Source organism: Triticum aestivum, chromosome 1A, assembly GCF_018294505.1.
Source record: "Triticum aestivum cultivar Chinese Spring chromosome 1A, IWGSC CS RefSeq v2.1, whole genome shotgun sequence".
NCBI classification, from domain to species: domain Eukaryota; kingdom Viridiplantae; phylum Streptophyta; class Magnoliopsida; order Poales; family Poaceae; genus Triticum; species Triticum aestivum.
Window position 1 is genome coordinate 533,166,025 of NC_057794.1, and position 12,828 is coordinate 533,178,852.

The window sequence follows — 12,828 nt, forward strand, 5'->3', positions numbered from 1 at the left end:
AATCCGGGTTCGTATGCAAAAGTTAGAGGCAACACTTCGCGGGCCGGCCCTGAGTGAGAAAGTATTCGGCCTTTGTCGGCTGAGTGAAACCTTGCCAGGGTAAAACCTTGCCGATGTGAGGGCTTGCCGGCGTGGAAAGCTTGCCGGCGGAGAAGCTTGCCGGTGTGAAACCTTGCCGGGGAGGAAAGCTTGCCGGGGGGAAAAGCTTGCCGGGCGAAGACCTTGCCAGGGCTGAAAAGCTTGCCGGGAAAGAGCTTGCTGGGTGGAAACTGTCAAGGCCAATCTGACCAGAAGCTGAAGATGGGCTCAAATGATTATCTAGATGGACTCGGATGAAGAAGTGTTCAACATGAAAGTTATTCGTAATGTCGAAATGGTCAACTTTGCTTTTGGAGTCATCATCATCCGACATAGTATACGACCTGCAGAGACGCTACAAGAGTCGGATGGTCCAGTCAGCTACATGACCGAGTCCGACTCGAAATTAAAGATGACCCCGTGGAGTATTTAAGATGGCCTTATTTGGAAAAGTGATCAACATACGGATTGTTGGCCTCATCGAAGTGTACAAAATTGATATTTGAACCGTCTCCATCTGAAGTCATATGCAGACTCCACGGCCCGCGCAAGGAGCAAGACATAAGATTGGATCAGATTCGGGCTGAATCCAAGTGGGATCAGAACTAGGACTCTAGGTCGTGAATTGATGTAATTTTCTTGTAAGGAAAGCCTAGATGAATCCTTTGCTTGTACGGGAAGTCCAGCCGCCTCTTATATATGTTGGGGGTGATGGTCGATTGAACAACACACAATCGAACAAATCAATAAACTACTTTTTCATCTACGTTTTATCTCTCCACCGTTTTCTCTCTCGTTCTTCGCTGTTCTTCGTGTTTGAGAGCTGCGAATCTCGAGGCTCTAGGGGCGAGCGAATCGACCTAGGGAAGCCCATAGCTGCCGCAATCCCTGACGGGGCTGCAAAAGCGCCCGCCGACTGTCTTGCGTATCGCGCTGTCGGTCGGGTCTCCTTCGACGTGAGCTGCGGTGCATCACCCCCGGCGTCGAGGGTACATGTGACGTGTTTGTGTGCCAACAGATCCGCCGCGTCCACGACTGGGTTCCCGAGGGGTAAGTCTCACCTCTTGTTTAGATTGAGCTTAGTTGTGCATTTGAACACTCAATTCGAGTAGGTTTGCCCAATTAGTGTGTTGATTGTGTCTCTGTTTTTCGCCGGTTAGGATGGAGTTGCGGTTTGCTTTCATGGTGCACATTAGAAGGGACTGGTACATGTTCGATGCAAAGGATAAGAAGAAATACCAAGGAGGTTTTGATTATCCGTTGCCAATGGCTAGTAACTGGAGTTTCATACAATTTGGGGAGGTAATTTGTAGCCAATATCCTTGGGGTTTGCTTGATGAAGTGGTATACAAATACTATGATGGGGAAAAGAATTGGGTGACAGTTAGTAATGATGAAGAGCTAGCTACCATGTTTGTTAGGCATAAAGAGAAAGATAATTTTCATGTGAGGCTGCAAGTTGATGTGCTTGAGCAGGCATTTGGACCTAGGATGGCGGGTGCAACATCTCGGGGAGAACCAAGTTGTCGTAATGGCATCTCTAGCCAGAATAGTTCAGTTGGTGCACGGCGACGTGGTGGCTCGACAAGTGTGGGCAACAGCAGTAGGGTCCCCCTTGAAGTGGAGCCTGATGGCTACAATTCTGGGGTTGATGAAGAGAAGCTATATTCTGATGTTATTCAGAATTTACGACGGGCACCTCGGACTGAAAACCAAGATGAGGCTCACAATGCAGTCCATGTGGATGATGACACGATGGGTGAGGACGAAGACCTTGCAGCTGTTGAATGGGACCCTTTGAACCCTCATATGGAAGAAGGTACAGTTTTGCATCCATGAATGAGTGTAGAAATGCACTTGTGACATACTGCATCAAGGTAGAACGTACTTTCAAAGTTGACAAGAGATCAAGTACGTTACAGAGTGCACTGTCCGACTGAAGGTTGTCCATGGAGGCTGCTTGCATCTAAAATGCGGAATAGTACTAATGTTCAGGTCAAAGTGAACCCTTTTAAGCACACATGCCAGGAATCAACCCTTAGGAATACAATCAGTAGAGCCAAGTCAAGATGGGTGGCAGAAGAATTAAAGAAGTGGGTGAAAGAAAACCAGCAAGTGGGTCCAAAGGAATTGCAGAAGAACATCAAAGATAAGTTCAAGATAGATTTACCATACATGAGGTTGTTCAATGGTAAACACCATGCTATGGATTCTATTTATGGTAACTGGCAGGAAAGTTTTCAATTGTTGTATTCATTCAAAGGTGAAGTGGAGAGGACAAGCCCAGGTAGTATTGTAGATATTGATCACCACACCATGGAGTACACATTCAGGGGAGTGACAAAGACCAAGGAATGCTTTAGGAGGGTTTTTGTCTGCTTTGAGGCTTGTCGTCGGGTTTTTTTGGCAGGCTGCAGGCCTTATTTGGCTATTGATGCCACTTTTCTCACAGGGAGGTTTAAAGGACAGTTAGTAGCAGCTTGTGCAGTTCATGCACATAGTTATGTATTTCCAGTTGCCTATGGTGTGCTGGAGACAGAGTCTGAGGAGAGCTGGACTTGGTTTTTGCATAATCTCCGCCGGGCTATTGCACATCCCAATGGGTTGGTCATTCATACAGATGCCTGCAAAGGTTTAGAAGTGGCCGTGGACAATGTGTTCCCTGGAGTAGAGCATAGGGAATGCATGCGTCACCTTGCTGCAAATTTCATGAAGAAATTCAAAGGAAAGTTGTATACCGACAATTTATGGCCAGCATCTTTGACATGCAGTGTGAAGAAGCACAACTACCACTTGAGGCAGTTATACATGAATCCCAAAGTGAAAGAATACTTGGAAACACACCACTCCAAGTTATGGGCCAGAAGCCAATTCAGTGAAGTGAGCAAAGTTGACTATGTGCACAATAATCTAGCAGAGTCTTTCAACTCAACAATCCGGAAACTAAAGGGTCATTATGTGGTGGATTTGCTTGACAGGATAAGGATAGAATACATGCAGAAATTTCATTATCGTGCAGGAATAGCCGAGGCAAAATTCATGGGCCACATTATCATCCCTGCCGTGATGAATGAACTGAAGCAGAAGACAACATGCTTGGAAATGAACATGACTCTTTACTCGGGTACAATGCAGAGATATCATATTTGGATAAAGAGAAGAGGGAATGGAGATATCCAGTGGATTTAGAAGCTAGAACTTGTAGTTGTAGGCAATGGCAGATAACTGGGTTGCCATGCATTCATGCCTTGTTTTTATCACTTCTCTCCCAGGTCCAGCAAGGAACATACAACAGTATGTGCATGATTACTACTCTATTGCAAGGTTCAAAGCCACATATGCTTATGCCTTGCCTGCTATGGAGGGAAAACAACATTGGGACATGGTAGACCCTGGATTCAAGATTTATGCTCCAATTCTGAAGAGAGCAGCAGGTAGACCAAGGAAGAGCCGAATCAGACCTCGCAGTGAAGGAGCTGGACTTGGAGCGAGGAAGCGTAAGTGCACAAGGTGTGGTGGGTCTGGTCATTTTGGTAAGTATTGTGATAACACAGTAGATCCAGCGTTCGGAGAGAGTTTCGATGAAGGCTTCGATGAAAATGTTGGTCAGCAGCCGATTGCCTCAACAGATGATAAAAATGATGGTCAACAGCCAGTTGCATCAGATGAGGATTTTGACGAGGTTCCAAATGATGATGGTCAACAGCCGCATGATTTTGAAGATGATCCAAAATATCCTCCAAATAATGATTCAAGTGAGGCTCCAAATGGTGATCCAAGTGAGGCTCTAAATGGTGATCATGGTGATCCAAGTGAGGCTCCAAATGATGATCCAAGTGAGGCTCCAAATGGTGACCAACCTTCTGTTGTTGTGAGTTCTGCTAGGTATGTAAATCTTGCAAGGGTCAAATACTACTGTACATCTATCACTTGACATGATCTCATTACTGTTTATGTTTTGCACAGCTCTATGGTAGGTTTGAAGAAGACGCGCAAGGTACTGACAACCAAGAGAAGAAGAGAAGAAACAATGAGCACAAGGTGCACGAGGAGCAAAGTGATGGCAAGAAGCTCAAGGAACAGACAGAAGCCCCAACGCTATCTATGAATAATTATGAAACATTATGAATAAGGGATGATGTTGTATTATGAAACATTTATCACTTGACATATTGTATTTCTGTTGGATGATGTTGGACCTATGTTAGAAGTATGTTTGACATGATGTTTAAATATCTGTTGGATGATGTTTGAATGAGCACATGGTTTTTCCTTTTTTTGATTTTTTTTGAATTTTGTTTTGCTCATTTAAATTCTGGTCAAACCTAACTTTGACCAAGATTTAAACAAGTCTAAAACATCAAAATGAAAAACTAAGCCTGGATACTTCTTAGTCAATCCAAAATGAAGTTGTGGTGAGGTTTTTGAAATTTTCATGAAAAATGTGCTAAAAAGAGGGGTCCAAAGGTAGGGTAAACGGCCTCATTTCTAAGCAAGGTTTTTTTCGATCTTGTCTAAATCAGCCAAATAACTTTCCTACACATATATTCTATATGTACAGACTATGTGCGCTGGTTTTTCCATTTTTTGATTTTTTTAATTTGTTTTGCTCATTTGAATTCTGGTTAAACTTAACTTTGACCAAGATTTAAACAAGTGTAAAACATCAAAATGAAAAACTAAGCATGGATCCTTCTTAGTCACTCAAATATGAAGCTGTGGTGAGTTTTTTGAAATTTTCATGTTCATTTCCCCAAAACATTTCTCTTCACTTCATACAAGAGAGTTTGAGATACTCAAGATATCATACAATACACATGAACTTATCATTTAAATGTATGTAAAGCTTGTTTATCAACTTAAATCGTTAGTATATGACATAAGAAGACTATGTGCATAGGTTTTTTATTTTTCTGATTTTTATTTAATTTATTATGCTCATTTAAAATCTGGTCAAACATAGCTTTGACTGCTCCAAACCCCTTCCAAACCCCGCTAACCCTAGTGCTGAACAAGGACCATTCATCTAACCCTAGCAGCGATCAAGGGCCGTCGATCTAACCCTTCTAGAAGGAATCTACGGGGAGGAGGGGGGCGATCCGCGAGATGCAGTATGATTGGCTGGAAGATTGTTTTTTTTAACAAATATCGGGCGCGCTGGATGGACCGTTGGGCCGTCTCGTTGTCTGGGCCTGAGACCACAGTAAATAGCCCGTCTCAGCCTTTCCAGGCCTTGCATGCATGGAGGCGGCGACGTGGGTTTGCATGCGCGGGAGGCGGCGACGTGCATGCATGAGAGCGAGGCGAGCGAGGCGCGCTAGGTGAGCTAGGCTAGCGAGGCGAGCTAGGTGGTTCAGGGCAGCGATTCACATGTACCGCCCGGTCAAAGAGCTATGCAGTGATTCAGATGCACGCACGCGCCCCATGCATCATTTTCGTGCAAAAATTTTAAGTGTGCAAAACGTAACGGATACACACACGCGTCCGGATTCACACACGCACCATTCTCATCCTTTCTCTCTTCCTCTCCCACCCACAGGCCTATAAATGGGGTGCCTCTCTTCCTCTCCCACCCACAAGCCAGATACAATCCTCTCCAACTTCAAACACCCAAGCGACCAATCCCTCCCCAAGCGAGACCAAGTGAAGATGCAGTTCAACGGGCCGACCTTCAACCGTCCGCCTGTCGTGCCGGAGCTGCGCTACCCACCGGGCGTGCTCGTGGAGAGGGAGCTCCGTGTGTGGGCTATTTCAAGGTGGAGGGGTTCCGTCGAACTCACCCGCGCCTTCCTCAGAGTCGGCTATGCCCACCTCCCACGGGGCTCGCCGAGGATGTTCACCCTCAACGAGGTTCGTGACCGCGGCGGCATGCTCCTACTGCTCACGGTCACCTTCACCAACCCGTTTGACGCGCGCGAACTCCTCGGCCAAGTCTTTTGGTGCGGCTGCGAGGCCATCTTCTTCACCGTCTACAACATCTACACCAACTACGAGCGCATCTTCCCCGCTCCAGGCCAGATGCACTCCCTTCCCTATGACGAGGAGGAGGTGTGAAGATGAAGACGGTGTTGAAGGGGCGCGCACGGCCAAGGTGGAAGAAGGAGGTCAAGATGAAGATGTTCAAGCCTGGAGTCAAGCTCGTCATGTTTCGTTTTTTATTTTGTTGCTTTTCTATGTCGTGTCATGTTTTGTCATGTGTCCGTGGACTGTCCGTGAACTTATCTAAATTATTGTAATGGTACGGTGTGTTCCATCTTATCTAAGTTATTAGGGTTTATTATGTGTGTTAAAAAATGTCCATGCCCAAACATATCATTTCTTCCCTAAACAAGTCATGAAGTTCGAGAACTTGTGGTTTTCATTAATGAAAATCGGAGGGGGTGAGAAGCCCTCTGTTTCATTCAAACAAAAAGTCATGAACTAACATGCAAATTTATTCCCTTTAAATCCTAAACCAAGTGCCACTCTAACCCTAAACCAAGTGCCACTCTGACCAAAATCATGTGGTAGTGCAACATACATTTTCAACCTTCCAACCCTCCAAAATTTAAGTGCAAAACAAAGGAAAACCACTCTCACGCGTGTGCAAACATTCACGGTCTCACTATTTTTTTTTAAAAAAATTCACAGTCTCACTATGTATACCTTCCTTCCCTACCCATGTCAAAGTCTTACCATTTGTCCTAGCGGTTACCAGCGCAGCCCTAAACACCACAAACCCACGCGGTCCTGGGTTCGAGTCCCCAGCCGCACCAATTTTTTGTGCATTTTCCACCCTTCATTTTTTAGACAAGTTATGTTTTTCTCAATGTAATGCCCTTAAAAAATGTTCATTTATTTTGGCACCTGGCGTAAACCTCTACCAGAGCTGAGGCACATTTTTCATGACATTTTGGTCTTTGATTTAAATCACGGTGTATTTGAATTGGATTAATTAACAGCTTCAAAAAATTTCTAACCCTAATTGTTTGGCTCCGGAATAATTCAATTAGCTTCCAAAAAAAGTTTCAGGATTATGATTTACTGCCTAAATTAAATCAGAATAGAAAACAGAAAAATACGCAAGAGAACCCCTAAATGGGCCTAATTGGATGCAGTTGGCCCATTTGTCTAGCCTGCACTTGGCTCTACGCTCTGAATTTGGCCCAAGAGCAACCTTTTTTGGATAGAAAGGCAGAGCAGAGAGCTGCATTTCATTGATCAAAAGTTTCTGAATTCCTAATTTCTTCTCTTTTTTCCAACATATTTAAATGTTGGTCACTTCTTCTCTTTTTGTTTCAACATTTAAATAACTTTAACCAACATTTAAACTAGGTGAATTTCTCAAACAATTTCAAGATTACAAATTTCTCCATAATTCATGCCTTTCCATACATTTTCAACATTACAACCAGTGCGATTACCATACCTACAAATGCCCAAAAGTATTTGCAAATGGGTATTGGTAGTGCTTGATCTTCAAGCTTCCTAACCTTCTTCTTTAACATCCTAAGCTCAACAGCTAGCTCTCTGTCAGTGCGTGCTTCGCCCTCCATCTCTTCTTCCGGAGCTCGTGGTGCAGCCACTTCCGTTCGTGGCAGCATGCGCAACCATTCTCCATGCTCTTCTTGCAGTTCATTCATCAGAGTCTTGGCCAAAGCATCGACCCAAACAAAGAAGCATGTCACCTGCATGAACACCAAACAGATCAACCCATTGCTCAAAGATCCCGACCACGAAAATGGTGCAATTGCCCTGATTCTTACCCCATTCTCGCTGCACACGTAGAACGGACGATTCTGTTCCTCGGTGTCTGAGAAACCCTCCGATCAACGCCCGCCCGGCACCGCGGACAGACGAAGATAGGCATGTCCACACACACCCGGCTCTGCATCCGCGAGGTGGCGCGGGAGCTTGAGGAAGACATGGAGCTCGGAGCCGAAGGGGATCTCAACGCCGCCGCGCCCTCCACTGCTAGCTTCCCACCGCCGCGCCCTCCACAGCTAGCTTCCCGCCGCCGTGCTCTCTCTCTCGTCGTGGTCACCGCCATGCTCTCTGTCGCCGTGGTCACCGCCGCTGTCGCCCGCTTATATAGCACACCCGCCAACGGCTCTCTGCTCAATGGCTCTCTGCTGGGTCCCACAAGCCACGCGTGCAACGGTCTGAATAAAATTGGCCGTCTCTGCCGCCTGGTCCCACCTGTAAGGGCCGAGTCAAAAGGTTGACCTGACGGAGACGGCAGAGTTCACGGAACGAGTCGGTGCGCACGGACTAGGGGCAAAACTGAGCACAATTCGCATATGAGGGCAAAAGGATAATTAACCGTAACTTGTTTTGTAGAAAGCAGTACAACACAACCGAGGCACATATTTCCCTCACAAAAACAATCTCAGACACACATTACAATTTCTTAGTCCATGTAAGTGTTAGAAAAATAGTTTGGCTAAATAGGGTTGGCCATGCGGATTCTAATGAATATACTAAGGGTGGGGCGCATGTTTTTGGATGGAACATGCGGAAACAATGAATATAAGGGGATTGCTCGCCCTCATACTGACACTATCAATCATATGTGAGATAGAAATTGTGCCAGGGGAGTGTGTTGACAACCAGTTTTTGACATGATAGAAAACGTAATCAAGATGGCCTCAACTGAATAATTGTTCAATATGAAAAATCTCCGTATGATCAAAATGAACAGCTTTGCTCTTTGGATCATCGACATCCGATCTCATCTCTGGGGCCGAAGATGTGCTCGGAGTGCTGAGATTTGGCATTCAAAATACCGTTTGGCCGATTAAGCCTCCAAGACGACCTCAGATGTAAATCTGCATAGAGATGGATCCTCGTTGCTAATCTCACCACTCTTTCAACACCATGTCAGCGAAACCATCATCTTGCAGCCAACCACATACAAATTTAAACAACGCATCATTACCTAGATGGCAAGCTGCTATGGAGTTTACTAAGCGACAATCCCTAGCGAAATCGTTCAAGTTACATATACTGTAATAAGTAATACTGAAATTTTGATCTTCGCTAGCAGTACTACAAGTGGCTTCAACATTATTGACACCATTACTAGCTAAGTCCTTGGTTTATTCCGGTTGTAATCCACGGTAATGAATACAGAAGAGAAAATGAAGTTTTTTTTCGAACCGGGCTTTACCCCTTTCCATTGCAAAGAACGGAAATACAACGGAATTCAAAGAACAATGTCAGGAGGAGGAGGAGGGAAAGAGGTAGAGCGAGTTCGAGCACTACCAGAAAACCCACTGCTATTTCGCTCGCCGTCGAAACGAATGCCGTGGGACGAAAACCTGGCAGCACATACAGTTCAGAACACCCAAACTATTACAGCCTTCATCACAAGTATCAGGAAACAACCCTAGACGAAGCGCGTCCATCATGTTCCTCCGACCGGATGACTCGCAGCATCACACGCCTTCATCAGTGGCATCGTGCTCGCCCTGATCATTTCGGCACCTGAGTGCAGCTTGTCAATGTCGCCTCCCTGCTGCAGTCATGTCCAATATAAGAGAAAAGAGCACATGTTCCTCCGATCAGACGAATCGTGAAATTGTTCAATTTACATATACTAGAATAAGTAATACTGACATTTTGATCTTCGCTAGCAGTACTACAAGTGGCTTCAACATTACTGACACCATTAGTAGCTCATTCCTTGGTTTGTTTCTAGTCCATGGTAATGAATACAGTTCCTCCGACAGGACGAATCACGAAATCGTTCAAGTTACATATACTAGAATAAGTAATACTAACATTTTTGATCTTCGCTAGCAGTACTACAAGTGGCTTCAACATTATTGACACCATTAGTAGCTCATTCCTTGGTTTGTTCCAGTTCTGGTCCACGGTAATGAATACAGAAGAGAAAATGAAGTACTCCTATCACATCAAGAATCTGACGGTCCAACTCAAAATTCATTGTCACCATTAAAATTCGTCGTGGTGAGTTGCAACTCTTTTATTCTTGTTCTTTTTTCAGGGAAAGTGAAAAAGATTTTGCATTCCACACGCTAACCGCCGGCCGGTTCGCATGCGCGCGTTGCCACAGCCCTCATACAGTTTAGCTTTAACATCTCAGCTAACTAAAAACTAGCTAATGATCAGACGTGACAAATGAACTGGTCAAAGAGACGACGCAATTAAAGTGTACTACGACGCTTCCTGGAGCGTACGTAAGTATACGTCTCACCTGCTAAAAGCCTAATTTTTTTCATGCTACCAAAGGATTATTAGTTGACGCCCGCGTGGCCTCAAAGAAAGTGGAAATTAATGTATGTGACGTCTTCATTAACGCATGATGAAAGCACAGAGTTGAAGAAGATGAAGCACACATGAAACGTCCTTCATAACGTATGTGACATCTCAACGACCGGAAAAACAGGCGTCCCCATCTGCCACTGGTACGGTGGATCGTATTGTATCGTATACACAAAACAGGAAAGAAAGAAACACGGAGCCGGCTACATCAATCAGCTGCTCGATCCAGCTATTACGAAATAGCTAGCTCCAACTTATGCATATGGCCGCTTCATATAGTGAACAGCTAGCTGTTTGTTTACTATTTGTTTATGATATCATTACGCTAGCTGTTTGTTTACTATTTGTGTATGATATCATTACGGACCGAAGACGCCCTTTGATTAGTTTTCGGTGGGAGCAGCGAATTCAGTGACGATCGGTGGCAACAACCCGGTGTAGTAACGTTCCAACGAAGCCAAGATAATCATTGTTAATTTTAAGCACATGCCAACATATATATGTGCATATATTCTCCGACAAGCTAGGTCCTCGAGTGTCCTCCGATATAAGTAGATAGCTTCCTGCTCGATAAGGCTTTCTCCACCGATCGACAACGGGCTGCTTAATTTCTTATACAATACATAGTGCTCTGTTTCTCTCTCCCTCCCTCCCTCCCTCCCTCCTAGGGGCGTCTACTCCTGACAACCTTCTTAATTAAAGAGAGCGAGTCAGCGAGATGGGGGCATTCTCTGACCTAAATTTTTGAAACTAGTGGACTGATATGTCAAACAACTAAAAAATAACTCCAGGATTTTTTAGATTTTTTTGTGCGGGGAGTAAGGGAGTTTTATTCCATAGCTATAGGGTTATAATCTAATACAAGATGATGAATGAACTAGGTCCCTACAGCAACCAAGAAGTGGTGTTGCATGCTGTTAGATTTGAATGAACTTGTAGACGAATATGTCAAGCATCTCGTATTATGATGTTTGAATTGACTTATAGAAACTGAATGGTCATAAATAAAATGAACTTATATCTGAACAATGTTCTCCGTTTGAACTTCAAATCATATGTACACTTGATTGTCAATATATTTTAGATTCTATTTTGAATTAATCATAGACTTAATATTTGTGAAATTCTTGTTGAATGCACTAGCTTTGATATTATTTACCACTAGAAATATCATATTTTTGTCTCTATTTGTAGATAGTTCCGCCCTGTCAAAAAATTTAACGTTTGTTTGTGAATTTCCCAATTGTTTTAAAAGATGTAATTCAAATTTTAATTATTGTTACATTAGTTTGTTCTTTAAAAAAATTACTGGTAGTAGCGAAGGTGCTAGATTTTTTGAGTGTCCAATTGTACTCTTATAACCTTGAACTAGAGATGACACGTAAATGGTCAAACTAGTGTTGACAACAATCAAAAGTCACAAGCTAGAATCCGCTGCAGATCAAAAAATCCGGCTTATATATTCCTCACATCACATTGCAAATGGACTTCTCTGAAATAATAATGATAGGATGAAGATACATATGTCAACGCGCCTTGTTTTGATTTTGTCAACCACTTGGAATGTGCCCTAAGAACAAAACATAAGTTTCTCTATGCGAAAAGGAAGGTAGAATATTCTGCCTTGGTTTGTCCTTGGTGGCTAGCTAAGTTGGTTGGACCGTGCCCTCCAGCTGAACTACTGTAACACCCCGGATGTAACTTTCCCAATTTGTACTCTAACTCTTGCCTTTTTCGGCGTTAAGTTATTTTATTTTCTCGGGTTCGGGTCTTTGTCTCCGTGTGTTGTTATCGTTGTCATGCATCTCATATCATGTCATCATGTGCATTGCATTTGCATATGTGTTCATCTCATGCATTCGAGCATTTTCCCCGTTGTCCGTTTTGCATTCCGGCGCTTCGTTCTCCTCCGGTGGTCAATTCTAGCTTTCTTTCGTGTGTGGGGATTAAACATTTCCGGATTGGACCGAGACTTGCCAAGCGGCCTTGGTTTACTACCGGTAGATCGCCTGTCAAGTTTCGTACCATTTGGACTTCGTTTGATACTCCAACGGTTAACCGAGGGACCGAAAAAGCCTCGTGTGTGTTGCAGCCCAACACCCCTCCAATTTGGCCCAAAACCCACCTAACTCTGTTCCATCATCTAGAGCGTTCGATCACGATCGCGTGGCCGAAAATCGCACCTCATTTGGACTCTTCTAGCTTTCTCTATGCCTATTTAAAGACCCCTTCCCCGAAATCCGGATCTCCCTCTCCGAACCCTAAAATTCCCTCGCGCCGCCGCTGGACACGTCCGTCTTGGGCGGACAAAGCCGGCCGCCGCCGGCCGCTCCAACCTCGTCCTGCCACGTGGCGCCGCCGTTCCACCCCGCCGCCGCGGCCCGGGAGGCTCGTCCCCGGCCCCCGAGGCCCAGATCCAGCGCCGCCCGCGCCTCTCCCTCGCCTCCACGCCGCGCCGCCCGTGCCGGCGAGGTCCTCCACCGC